The sequence below is a fragment of the Panthera tigris genome, chromosome A2 (genome assembly GCF_018350195.1).
Source record: "Panthera tigris isolate Pti1 chromosome A2, P.tigris_Pti1_mat1.1, whole genome shotgun sequence".
NCBI lineage: Eukaryota > Metazoa > Chordata > Mammalia > Carnivora > Felidae > Panthera > Panthera tigris.
The window spans coordinates 101,194,638-101,208,590 of record NC_056661.1 but is presented as its reverse complement, the minus strand read 5'-3'; the positions used below and the strand labels follow the sequence as shown (position 1 = coordinate 101,208,590).

The following is a 13,953-nucleotide window of genomic DNA, read 5'->3' as shown; positions in this document are numbered from 1 at the left end:
CCTCCAGACTCATGTTCTAAACTCCATTCCCCACACCACTCCTTTCTGCTGCTGAAACTCTTCTTTCCTATTTCCAGGCCCTTTGCCTAAAATGTCCTTAGAGTAATCTTCTTTGCCTGAGTGGCTCCTTCTTCCTGGTGAAGTTCAAATGTCACACTTTCTCTGTGAAACTATCATCCCCTCAGCACCAACCCCTGGCACCTGATATAATTACATGCACGAAGGGGTGCCTGGTGGCTCAGTTAACCTGCTGCTCAGGTCACGGTCTCCCAGTTCATGAGTTTGAGCCCCATGTCAGGGTCTGTGCTGAAACCTCAGAGCCTGGAAACTGCTTTGGATTCTGTGTCCCCCTCTCTCTCTTCCCCTCCCCCTCTCTCACTCTTTCTCTTTCTCAAAAATAAATAAACATTAAAAAATTATATATAATTACATGCACCTCCCATAACTTTGGACATGCATTGATTACAATAATATACAGGGTTTTTTGTGTACTAAGTACTATTGTCTGAATTTTATGTGTAATCCTCAAAACAATCCTATAAGGTAAGTACTCTTATGTCCCCATTTTACAGACCATGAACGAAGACACCATGAAGGAAGACAGTAAAGATCCTGACTTTATTCAGGATCACACAATTCATGCAGAGCCAAGTTTCAAGCCCAGACAACCTGACACAAGAGTCTGTCATCTTAAACACTTCATCTCACTACCTCTGTGATTATATCTCACTTCAGTTACCTGGTTGAACCACATGAAGTTGCTGGTATTTTACCCTCTTTTACACGTACAGAACACCAGTCTCCTCAGATTCAACTTTTCCAATAAATTAAGAATCGTTCATAGGCAGATGCCACATCTTTTTTTTCTTCCTTCATAAAAACTCCCTAGATTTAGCACAAGTCTGGCATATACCTGACACTTACTTTGTCTTTGTTAAATGAAGCAAAGATAGCAACAGCCTTATTTATTGAGGAATGAATGCATGCTGGGCACCGTACCAGGTGTTTCACATACATTTTCATGTTTAAACCTCGTTACAACCATTTATTGTGGATACTACTATTTTTGTAATACCGATGCTACCTCTATGCCTATGGACACACAAGCAGTAATACAGCAAACTAGTAGCTAAAGCAAGCCTATCCTAAGACACAAGTTTTCAGCTTTCAGTGTTGAGAACTTGAAGAATATCTGTTTTTCTTTTCTTTTCTTTAAGTTTTTTATTTATTTTGAGAGAAAGAGAGAGAGCACAAGCATGGAAGGGGCAGAGAGGCAGGGAGAGAATCCCAAGAAGCCTCCACACTGAGAGCACAGAGCTCTATGCGTGGCTTGATCCCACAAAACATGAGATCATGACCTGAGCCGAAATCAAGAGTCAGCCACCCGACTGAGCCACCCAGGTGCCCCAGAATATCTACTTTTCTTACCAAGTCAAACCTGAGTTCTGGTTTTAAAAATCTCACATATTCTGGAATGAAGACATAGTTTCCTTTGTTGGCTCTTCTGTAATTCTTTTTATTTTTAATATCTTGAAACATACATGAAAACAGAGATAAGAGCATAATAATCTTCCATGGATCCATCAGCCAGCTTCAAAAATTATCAGTAGTATGCCATTCTTCATTTCATCTACCCTCTCATCCTCTGTTTATCACTGTTTTAAAATAAGTTCCAAATATCGTATCATTTCACATGTAAATACATCAGTATGTATCTCTAACAGATTATCTTAATATAGCCACAAGAAAATTATCACACACAACAAAATTAATATCCTTGAGTATAATCTAATACCCAGTCTATACTCAATTTTCTTTGATCTCAAAAAAAAGTCTTCTTACAGTGATGTATTTGAATTAGGATCCTAGCAATGTCTACTCGTTACACTTGGTTCCCCCTCACTTTTTTTTTCTTATGCTGTTTATTTGTTGAAGAACTGGGTGCTATGACTAGGGGCTTAATTAAATTCAGGTTGAACTATTTTTGGCAAAAATCCTCATAGGGGCTGCTACATATGTTCTATGGCACCAATAGGATGCACATAATATCTGGTGGTCCCAAATTTTGTGAGATTAAGATTCATCAGTGGGTTTAAGAATTGTCAATCTAATCCATTAATTATTCTGTTCCTAAAAATTTTATTAAAATAGTTTTAGAAGCCATTGGCTTCCATTTTTAAGAACCAATATTTTAAGAGTTTTTTAAATGATTTTTTTCTAATTCTATAATTTCTTTTGCATTTGTAAGTTGGAATTCTTATTGATTATCAACCCCCTGTTGGGTTGCTCAGTGAATGGGTGAGGGTATAAACACAAAGATAGTAAACATCTCATTCAGCACTGGCTTCAAGGTAAAGTTCTCTATTCTTAGAAATTATTATCCATATCAAGACAAACAAAAAAGCCCTCCATTAAACTATAATTGACATAGACGTCAAGTACCAGCAAGGTACCTGGTTCTTCACAGAACATTTTTTCACTGATCCAATGAACATTTATCTTGTTAAAACTAGGTGTTTGCTAAGGAAGTGAACTTTCTTTTAGGCATCATGGATGAGGTATTTGATGACCTGCTGTTTGACCAAAACACCAAGTTTGGAGATCTATCAAAAAAATAGAATCATAGTTAAGTGGTTATATTACCTTGGAGAGTAACTTAAATATTTTCCCCATTACATTAACATAGCCTACTGTACAAAATATAGCCTTTTTCTTTATGGATCTACATAATAAGCTGCTATGCTGGGCATTGTGTAAAAACTTATCATCTAAAACATTTGCACAGAGTATCAGATAAAGAAATTCATAACATCAGGGAGAAGAATGTAGCTAATGAAAGTACATTATTAGTTCCTGCTTGCCTATTCATTGGCAAAAGAAATTGGGTCCCCAAAAGAAACATACAAAGGAAATTTTAAATGTTGACAGCATTTGAGGAAATTAAAGCCCAGCATCTTGGCTCAGAACCAGATATACATGTTAGAGGTCTCTACATCCTCAGGATATTTCTAGTTAGTATCCATATAACTTGCTCTATTCTATTCACCTGTATTTAAAAGGCTCTTGATGAGTATAATTTTAAATCCATATGATTTATCCATCCTTGCCAGTAGCATGAGACATTAGAAAAAGCCTTACCCTAAAATCCAGCAGACATAGCTCCTAATTTCCACACCCACACTAATTACCTGTTTTTGGACAAATCTTTTCCTGTAAACATGAAAAGAATGGATTAGATGATGTTAGGTCACTCCCAGCTCAAACTGTCTATAACTTTGTTAAGTGCCATACACAGAAAAGTACACGATTGAAATCAGTCCAGTGAAACCATGTCCTAAGCAACACCAAAAGACCATATGTTCTCCTCGAACTAAACTATATTTAGATCTATTATGATGAACACCATATTCCACACAGCCTTACTAGCAGAAAAGTAACCTCAGACAGCAGCACGTATGGTCCATCTCAGAGAAATGTACACCCTTCAACCTACTGGCATTGAATACCCGAGACAAAGAGAACAACAGAGTTTGAAAAGATCTGGTATAAGTCACAATATTGCAATATTCTGTTTCATAATTTCACATTTTTCCTTTAAGAGTCATTCAAAACATAACAAATTAAAATGTTCAAGTTCAGAATACAATAGAGTTGGTCCCTCCTTTATCTTTCAATGTATGTTTGATTCACAGTAGTTCTGTAGAAATACTTTCAATCCAAAATTGGCTTCTCAGGTGTCAGTCTTTGCAGAATCTGCACACAGCCTCTTCCATGAGGAAATGTCCTTTCACAATCCCTAGGCCCAGTATTTACTCTAAGACCCTTGCCAGAGATGATCTGACCAGAGGTGGAACAAAAACCAAAGGCAAGTAATTTAAGCTTAGCAATCAACTTCTGAAGGAACCTGTTATTTAAAATAAAAATGGAAGAGGGCTTCTCAAGAAATAGCTTCTGGAAAACCCAAAAGACTTTTTTTTAAACACTTTGTTTTAAGTTTACCTATTTATTTTGAGAGAGAGTGAAGGAGGGGCAGAGAGGGAGAGAGAGAGAGAGAGAGAGAGAGAGAGAGAGAATCCCAAGCAGGCTCTAGACTGTCAGTGAGGACCTCAGTGAGGGCCTTAAACTCACAAACTGTGAGATCATGACCTGAGCCAAAATCTCAGCTTAACTGACACATAACGGATGAGCCACCCAAGAGCCCTTCCCCCAAATACTTTTAACAGTTATTTGGGAGAACTGAAAAAATATCAGAGGTGGAACTGTAAGACTTGTCATAAGCTTGAAGTATGAGGGACCAAAGACCATCAGTTGAGAAAAACAGTTGGTAGAGAAGGTGTAATGGAGGTAAGAGAAAGGCAAAGCTTCCATCAGAAATGTTGATGTGGGAGAGAAGAAGTCACCAAGTAGTCAACAGAGAAGCCAGATTTCTCACAATGCTCCCACTGAAATTCAGGGCCACATGGATCTTTGCTCTAGATACTCTTTTGCTTGAAATAATCTGAGTAAGTGATGGGTCTCTACCCATTCAACTAAAGTTAAGCAACAGGTTTAGTTTAGGAACAATTTCACAGTCATACAAAAGAGGCTATGACTTTTCTCACAGCGCAGTCACATGAGAAACTTCCAGTGATTCCATATGGACAAGTACCTGACATATTAGGAGAAGAGAATGTGCACCAAAACTAAAGAGATTAAAGCTTTTCTGCTGGTGTCTATGGGAGACTCTGAAAACACAATGTTGTACTTCCTTGAAAACCAAAGCAGATAAGAAGGAAGTAATAACAACTGGATTCTCTTGACAGTAGAGAGGCCTTATCTGGCACCTAGTTAGGAGTGGTCAAAAACAATAGAAATTTCAAGGGAAATGTCAAAATTTAAGGCACACAAGGAATCCTCTATACCTAATCCAAAGAGAGGAGTTAGGCTACAGTGAGATCTGAGGGAGAAGACTGAACCAAAAGAATAGGGTTTTTTTTTTTTTTTAATTTATTTATGACCCTATAATCCACCAGCTATGGCCCTAGAAATGGAAATCCACTGTAAAGGTATTTCTCCTAAAACTCTGGTAAAAGCAACAGTGGACCAAGAGATGGTATCAGGTTATTCCTTAAAGTATATGATGGGAACACCTAAGCATACCAGTAAACCCAGGGCTCTTTAATTAGATTCGAGCAGACAATCTGGATTCTACATTTAAATTTTTCTGTTGTCTCATACTCTCCTTGGTGTTTCTGGCTTTAAAAATGCCAAGATCCCATATTGCATGCATGCTTAAAAGATGGATGTAAGACAAACTCTTTCAACAGGTGGTAACTAGACATTGTGGTGACCATTTCATAGTGTATATAATTATCAAATCACTATGTTGTATGGCTGAAACTAATACAATATTACATGTCAATTATTCTTCAATTAAAAAAAAAAAAAGACAAACTTTCCTGGGAAATACTTCCGAGAGTGAAGAAATGAACAGCATAATGACAACAAAAGCACATTTTGCTTATTTTGAAGGGACAATAGTGGGTTGGAATTTATCCATCCTCACTCTCCAGGTCTCTCAGAATAATCATTAGAAAAAAATACGCCAGGTCGCATCTGCTTTGAGGTACAGTTTTATAAACCAGAGGTAATCAGATTGTAAAGAGTTCTCAACAAAAGTTTCCTGTTTTATCTCTACTGCTTGCTACCTGTAGTCCAAAGTTTAAGGGGACTCTTGAAGTACACTTGCAAAGTGGATCCTGTCCAGCAAATAGCAGAAGAGGATTCAATAAAATGACTGCCCATGCCTCCCAGAACAGGTGACAGGAGTGTCAGGTAAATAAAAAACAAAATAATCCTATGCCTCCTGCTCCTTCATTTATTTCCAGCAAAAACTTTCAAATTCTGCTTTCTAAGGAGCATGGCCTGCACGTTTTTTCTAAGCGTGGGCAGCAGTTGACTGGCTCTATTAATAAGATTACGAATGAAAATGGACCACACGTCATCTGCTTTGAGTTCTGGGCTAAAAGAGAAACTCCTGCCTTCATGAATTGCCAGTCAGCAAAGCATTCAGGTGATGCTTTGATTTTCTTGATTTTCTCTTCCCGTCAGGAATTTGGAGTAGACATTCAATCCAGCAGGGAAGCTACAGTGTTTACTAACTGCAATGGCAGCTACAATCCCTCGATTTGAGATATGCCTTCAACTAGGTGATGCCAACTTTCCTTCCAGATGGCTGTTAAGCACCCACAACCAACGACTGACACAGCTTCTGGCAGCAGTTGGGAAGAGCTGTGAGCGATGTCACATCCCGAGGAGAAAGCCAGCAAAATCACATTTTCAATACAGTTATTCTCAAGCACAAGAAGAGTTCTATTTTTATTAACAGGGCCATTTAAAATAGGCATGAAATTAATTTATTGCTACACTGGTTAAAAATATTTACTTTTTTATTAGTTTTGCAGTTGGCATAAATCTGTTTTGCTGTAAGAAATCAGGATGGCGAGCAGGCAATGAACAAGGAAAGACTACATAGCCCCATCAGAGCAAGTGTTTGGCAAAGTTATTGGTACTCCTGCCCAAGAAGCGAGCAGTTAGGCACAAAGCATGTGCTAAATCCATAATTTCTGTGCTCTGGATGCAATAGGAAGACTAGGGAGACTCTTAGCTCCATGCAATGAAACTCAGATAAACATTTCCCTTGTCCCTTGCACAACTTCTAACTGGCAGTGAGCAGTTCTACCATTAAATAACTGAAGAAGCATAACTTACTCATTTGTTTTGTGGCCATTTGTTTTGCTCTTTTAATTTCAATGGGCCATCAGTTTTTAACCGAGTTCTCTAAGGGGTTTAGAATTTGGGCAGGCGAGTTAAAGCAGGGTAAGTAGCGTTCCTAAGGAATTACCTCCAGGTAAGCAGATAAAGCATTTGTTGGTGAAGTTTGTGTCAATCTGTAAGAAGGATGGATTTCCAAGAGGGCAACCCCTCTCTCCAATCAGAATCATTCTGAGGTAGTTTTACTGCTTCTGAAATTCTTTCCCCTTACCAGCCCTCATACTACATCTTAATGGTTTTCATGCCTTATTAGTCATAGTCAAAGAGTGCTTCTTAAAGTCTCGTCTTAGTCCTTTTTGCTTCCTTCTTCCACCATCAATGAAAATGGCAACGTGGACATGTAAATGTAATACTTTCATAAGTTTAGTTTTCTGGTCTCCAGCTACTGTATACTCATTCCATTGTCCATTCTAGCACTTAACTAGGTGCATAGATATCCAACTTCCTAGTGAGTGGGCACTCTCAAAGAGCTCCATGAATTCAGACGCAATAATTGAATATAACACACATAAAATAGGGCTGATTCTTGCCTTGAGATATAGTTTCTTACAGTTTTAACATGTTGCTTTTCTTCTTCCAACTGAACAGTGCTGTTCACTAAGACAGCAAAAGATTCCACGGACCCAAAGTTTAGACCAGGAGCTGACAGTTTTCTTTGCAATGTGTGATAGAGAATTGGTTCCATTTTGACCTTCAGAAGCTTGACTAATCCTGTTTTAGATTCGGAAGTCAATGTTCTATCTTGCTTATAAAGTCAGAAGATTTAGTTCAAATAAAAATCAGAGATAGGGATATGTGGGTTGGTTAGAATTCATAACTTGATTAAGTATCTACCAAAACCATTTCTAAAACATGATGCTGGAACTGTGTTTATTTTCACTTTTAATAACATCCTTTCTGCGTATACAGGTATACATGTCATTTTTTACAACTAGGAAATTCAGAAAAGTAAATAGATAAACAGAAAGCTTTCATCGTCTCAGAGATAAGTGAAGGTATATATTTCCAGTCTTTTAAAATATGTGCATATACATATATACATACATACACACATTTTTATTTTTTTAATGTTTATTTATTTGTTTATTTTGAGAGAGACAGAGTGCAAGCAGGAAAGGGGCAGAGAGATAGGGAGAGAGAGAATCCCAAGCAGGCTCCATGCTGCCAGTGCAGAACTGGACACAGGGCTCGAACCCATAAATGGTAAGATCATGACCTGAGCTGAAATCAAGAGCTGGACGCTTAACTGACTGGGCCACCCAGGTGCCCCCATATATACATTTTTTTAATAAAATTGGGCTTATGCTTGACATATTGTTTGTGTATCAGGAGCACTCCCAATTATGTGAAATATTAATATTATTCCATCAACTTTATTTTTAAATTAGTTTTAAAGTTTCCAGTTAACATTCTTCAGAAGACTAAAATACTAGTCTTTAGGTGTACCTGGGTGGCTCAGTCGGTTACGCGTCCGACTTCGGTTCAGGTCATGATCTCACAGTTCAAGAGTTCGAGCCCCGCGTCAGGCCCTGTGCTGACAGCTCAGAGCCTGGAGCCTACTTTGGATTGTCTCTCTCTCTCTCTCTCTCTTTCTCTCTCTGACCCTCCCCGGCTCACACACACTCTCTCTCTCTCTCTCTCTCTCTCTCTCTCTCTCTCTCAAAAATAAATACACGTTTAAAAAAATTAAAATACTAGTCATTGATGAATATCTGTAAAAAAAAAAAAATCACATTCAAGCAACTGATGGCTTAAGGAAAAGAAAAATTCATCATTTCACTGTACCCAGAGCTGAATCCAAAGCTACGGAGGCAAAGGAAAGTGACTTCATTAATTCCTGTAAGGAAATTAACCAATCTTTTAAAACCATGAATTTTTAGAGATCCCCTTTTGTGGAGACATCCTGTTACTAAAATGCTTTTATTAATACTATTCATCTGCATAGCTCAATTCTACTGATTTTTGAGGACCAATCTTTATCGGGGCAACTGCTCCAATCTTTTCTTAGAAAGGCTCTTTCAGCTCTTAGGAGGAAGCTGAAGAATAATGATTAAGAGTATAATGTTGACCTTGAGCAAGTTATTTAAACTTTGTGCACTTCCAGTTCCTCATCTGTAAAATGGGGATAAAAATATTCTCTTCCTCAAAAGATGGTTACAAGAATTAGAGGTCAATATATATCTAGCACTTAGAATGGTGCCTGGAACACTATAGGTATTCAATAAATGCTATAACTCTCATTTGGTCATTAATCACCTATTGTTTTGCCTTTTTGTTTCTTGGCAACTATTTTCATTTTCTCCTTTTCTGTAGTATTACTGTTCGGGCTCAACTCTCTTTTTATGTAAATACTTCCATTTTTCCTTGCCTGTGCTCTGCTTTACATTTTCTTTCTCCTTTCTTCCTGGTGGGAACCTATGGACCTTTACAAAACCTGATTATGCCCTCTAATAGTCTAAGGCTTTGGACTGTCAGCCTGAAGTTAGAGAGTAGTCTAGCAGAAAAGTCAGCCTCAAAAGACTTGGTCTGTGCATCCGTTTCTGCTAACAGGCTCTCTACCCCATGTGACTCGACCCATTTTATAATCTTTGCTCATTTGTTTTCACCCTTGGGCTGAATGTCCTGGGGCTCAAAGAGCCTGTCTCTCAGGTAGCAGTTGAGCCAAAAATAAAATCTAGTACTACATTCCCTGGTACGCTATTCTAATTACTGAAAACAGCCAGAGGAGCAAGGAGAAATTGAGAATCACACAGGCTTCCCTCATCTCCGCAACTGAGTGTTATAAGCAGAGGTGAGGAGGCCCTACCATGCACCTAAGGGCAATTTCCCACACAGCTAGCTCAGCAGTTGTGAGTGGTTCTTCCTCACCAACCAAATCTCCTTGCTAGAATCGTTTTTCTCTTTTAGAGCCTCAAAACACCAAAGCACAAGGAAGCATCGAGTTACAAGTATTAGAGCCCAGCTGAGTCCCTGTGTGTGCATCTGTGTATCCTACTGGGAGAGTATATAGGATTCCTGTAGTTATAATTGGTGCTGCTGCCCTTCGGCTTAGAATTGCATTACTTGAAAAGCAGAGGGCTTGCTGTTGTACTTATGATCATTAATATTTCAATCCAGAGGGGACTGTTTCCTAAACCCTAGGAGAGGTAACAGAGGTTAGCATGGTGAAACGCAGCCAAAATGCCATAACCTGCAGCCAGATGTGTTGTGAATAACAATGCATGGAAGAAATAATAAAAATGGATAAAAAGAACAAGCTTCTAGTGTTAAAAACCTTAGCAAATTGAGGTTTTGTTTAAGAACGTGGGAACTAAATGCCAAAGAAAAGCCCCCTGACCTAAACAGCTTGCTGAAAGTGGCTGTACATAATTCAACAACTCCGCCAGGAAAGTTACACACAAAAGGTTGAGAGGAGCTGATCTAATAGATCAACTAATGGCCTGGAAGGAGGTTATAGAACCAGACATCTCATCCCAGACTCCTCTCCCTCTCCCCCTTTCCTTGACATTCCCTCAGGGCCCCATTGCCTTAGAAAAGGAATTTAACTTACATGGTGCGGAAAGGGTAATAAATACTTGCCGACAACCTACCATTGGAGGGTGCAACAGAAATGATACGCGTCCCAATAAGCGGCTGCTTCCAACCTGAGAGCACGTCTGTGACCACACAGTGCACTCTCCCTTGCACTACTTCACATCAAACACAGTCAAACAGATCAGATTACCTCTTTTCTAGAAGTAGAGTGTTTAGAGAGTCAGTGTTCAGTTTCTCTGGTTTTCAAATGTCAACAGTCTTTGAGGTATCTGCTGCCAAGGAGGAAAGTGGGTCTGTAGTCACAAATCTTTGGTTTCATAAAACGAGAGGGCTGGGTCTGAGAAATCAAACCACACAACTTGTAATCTTTTCATAATGATAAACTTCTACATGTGCCATTGCTTTTTTTATAAGACTTGACTCTACTGTATAGGTGTTGTTGTTCAGAAATGAGTTATGTGAACCTTTCAAGCAGATTCCTGTTTGTAGCTGAGGCATCTAAATGAAATGAAAAGGAGCCCTTCTTTGTTTTCTTAATAAATAATACATGCCTAGATTAAAGATGGCAAATATACGGCTCTCCCATTACCATTGTTCCCTTTGTGAAAAGGCATAGAGGGAATCATCACTCCAGCATTTTTTTTTCCATCAGCCGGGTTGTGATCTCAGAAAACCAGTGCTTCCCCCAACTACTACAAATGGATCAGAGTGGGCAAGTGAGTTGAGAACTGGCCCAATATGTCATGACCACTTCACATTGGTGACATCATGTATTCTGTATTCATCGAAATATTTGCATTTCTATGGCAGAAGTCTATGTCTCTGTAGAGCTATATTGAAGGAAGAATATAATTAACAGACCTAAAGTGATAGGGGCTCCACTTAGCTCTGCTTGGTCACCAGACCCAGCCCAAGCTCTCTAGCTACACTGTAAAGCTCATGCACTGTGAACTTAACTGCTGAAAGGTTTAGGGAACTCAGATAAGAGGCAGACATGAATATTCTCAGCATAATGAAACAATTATAATGTCTTATGAAATTAGGAAGAAAATGGGAACCAAAAGCATTTATATTTTTATTAAATTTTAGGATCCAAATGATAAGTTTGTCTGGTTGTGAATTTTAATAAAAACACCTAAGAGAAAAGCATGGCTTGCTAACCTAAAGGAAACTGAATACAGATCTCTTAAGCCACTAAGGAAGTGACAGAAGAAAGAAAAGGCATGTTTTTTAATCAAATGAAGTTTCTTGGTTTTTTTTAATGTATGTATTGATGTTCTAAAACTATTAGGATGTGATCAATATTCCATGGGGTTTTTTTTCTTGTGGTTCATTATGCCTCCAATACAAAACAAACAGCAAAAAAAAAAAAAAAAAAAAAAAAAAAAAAAAAAAAAAAAAAAAAAACCTATAGCAAAACAGAGAAGCAACAAAAAGGATAGCAGGCAGAGCTGAAACAATTAAAAGGAAAGCTAGAAACTGCAAGAAAACTAGGCAGTTCGGACCATCAATTTTAACTATAAAATGATTTGAGTTCTTCTATAGGCTGGTGAAACTTAATACAAAAGTAACAAAGAGAAATGAAAAAGTTATTAAGTATCAGTAATAGTTACATAAAAGGGAAGGGTTGTGTTCCTTGGCAATTTGGGCCCAGGACAAGTTTGGAGCCATCTTCAAAGCTTTGAAGAAGTGAACCTACCTGTAAAAAAAAAAAAAAAGGCCTCAAGAATAAAGAAAGAGACCAAACTGGAAGCACCTTCAGTAAATATTCTGAATAATTACCAAGTTTTATTGGTTCCCCTGCCTGCCAGACATTAAAAAGATAAAGAGATAACATCAAAAGCCTATTTCACCCTTAACCCTTTGTTAACCTACTCTCTCAAACCTCAGCTGCTCTAACTATTGAAGTCTGGGAGCATGTCCAGGTAGTTATTTAAGAAAAGCACTCCGGAAGAATTACCTATTATACTTCCATTACAAGCAAGAGCTCCCACAGAGACATGTTCATATTTGTTCTTAAAAAACAGATAAAATTCTGCCTGTGAAAGCTGATAATTTAAAAAAAAACGCCCAAAACCATAGTAATTATAAAAGTTTAAAATCAAAGTATTGCTCAAATATAAATTACAGATGAAAATCTCTCCCAGATTTTATTAACAAAACAGCAAATTAGGGAAGACCAGAGAGAAATTTTCATAACGGGTCTCTGTACCTTTAAATAACAGGTCTCTGTACCTTTCTTTCAATGGCAACACTTGCAGGGTGGTGGTAGATACTGGTCTACACAGAAGAGATTAAATGCATTCAAAGCTGGGGGTAACCTGGGAAGAACTGATCAGAAAGTGAAGAAGCAATTGCCTGGATTGATTTTCTGTATCCCCTTCACTTGGTCCTAACGCTGCAGGATGCTTCTGCACAAGGAGGAAAATATGGAGCCTGCATGCTACTGAATACCGAAACATGAGCTGAGCCGTTTATGTAGCCACATGTAAGCAATGTGGTATACGGATGTCTTTGGGGATTTGTCCTGCCTTTAGAGGTTAGCAGCTACTTGAGAAGAAAATGTTTTTACCGCACCAATTCTGTGCAACACTCAAAATACCTTTAAAGGAAATAACACCAGATGAAAATCTATTACTGCCAGGTATGTTACACAATGCATATTATTTTGTCCTCCCAACTCTTAAAGGTCATTAGCCCCATTTTGCAACCCAGGCAACCAGGCCCTGAGGGGAGGGGTCAGTAATTCACCTAAGATTACAAGGATTGCAAAGGAGTCGCTGGGATCCTGACAAAGTCTGTCACAGGCCACAAAGCTGGTGTGCCCTCGGTGTTGCATGGCTGCCTTTTTCTGAAGGTTTTAAAGGAGATGGGGCACCTGGATGGCTTAGTCGGTTAAGCATCCGACTCAATCTTGGGCTCAGGTCATGATCTCACAGCTCATGGGTTCAAGCCCTGCGACAGGCTCTGCGTTGACAGTACGGGGCCTGCTTGGGATTCTCTCTCCCTCTCTCTGTCCCTACCCCACTCGTGCTCACCTGCTCTCCCTCTCTCTCTCTCTCTCAAAATAAATAAATAAAATTTAAAAAAATAAAGGAGGAAGTTAACTGATCCTGTAAGAAATTGGAAAGTAAGCCCTTTTTAGGAAAAAGGGGAATAATTACATTGTATTTATTTATTCATTTATTTATTTACATTTAAGAATTTACAAAGCATACCTTTTTAGGAATCTGATAAAAGCAAATACACAAACAATACCATGTAATAATCACAGAGGTTTCAAGTGCCCCAGAAGCACAGGGACCCAAACCCAGGTTCTTAACTCCTGAACTAATGGCTACTGGCATTTCTTATATATCTGTGCTACATTACAACTTCTCACTCTATATAGTGACTGAACAGGAAACAGAGAGTGTGAGTTCTAGGGTTAAACTCCTTGTATTAACATCCTGCCTTTGCCATTTGATAGCTGTAACCCTGAGTAAACTCTATTACCTCTTTATATCCCAGTTTCTTCATCTGTAAAATGGGTACAATAACAAGTGTCCAGCTCATACACTATGAGAATCAAATGAGCAATAATGTATAATAAACCTTTTAGCCTAG

The 13,953-nt window shown here is 38.5% G+C and overlaps 1 protein-coding gene and 1 long non-coding RNA gene across 7 annotated transcripts in view; both read right to left on the bottom strand.

Moving 5' to 3' along the window:
- Nucleotides 1-13,953, bottom strand: part of NXPH1 (neurexophilin 1) — a 627,612-nt gene that overhangs the window by 379,653 nt on the left and 234,006 nt on the right. The window lies entirely within an intron of this gene.
- Nucleotides 1,511-12,041, bottom strand: LOC122233689. 2 transcript variants are annotated; one of them, XR_006211356.1, is made up of 5 exons: nt 11,961-12,041; nt 10,538-10,684; nt 3,189-3,210; nt 2,454-2,603; nt 1,511-1,655 (listed from the first exon to the last, which is right to left on the bottom strand). It is a non-coding gene; the product is annotated as an uncharacterized LOC122233689 (long non-coding RNA). The 2 variants fall into 2 exon arrangements; XR_006211358.1 differs by lacking the exons at nt 2,454-2,603; nt 3,189-3,210.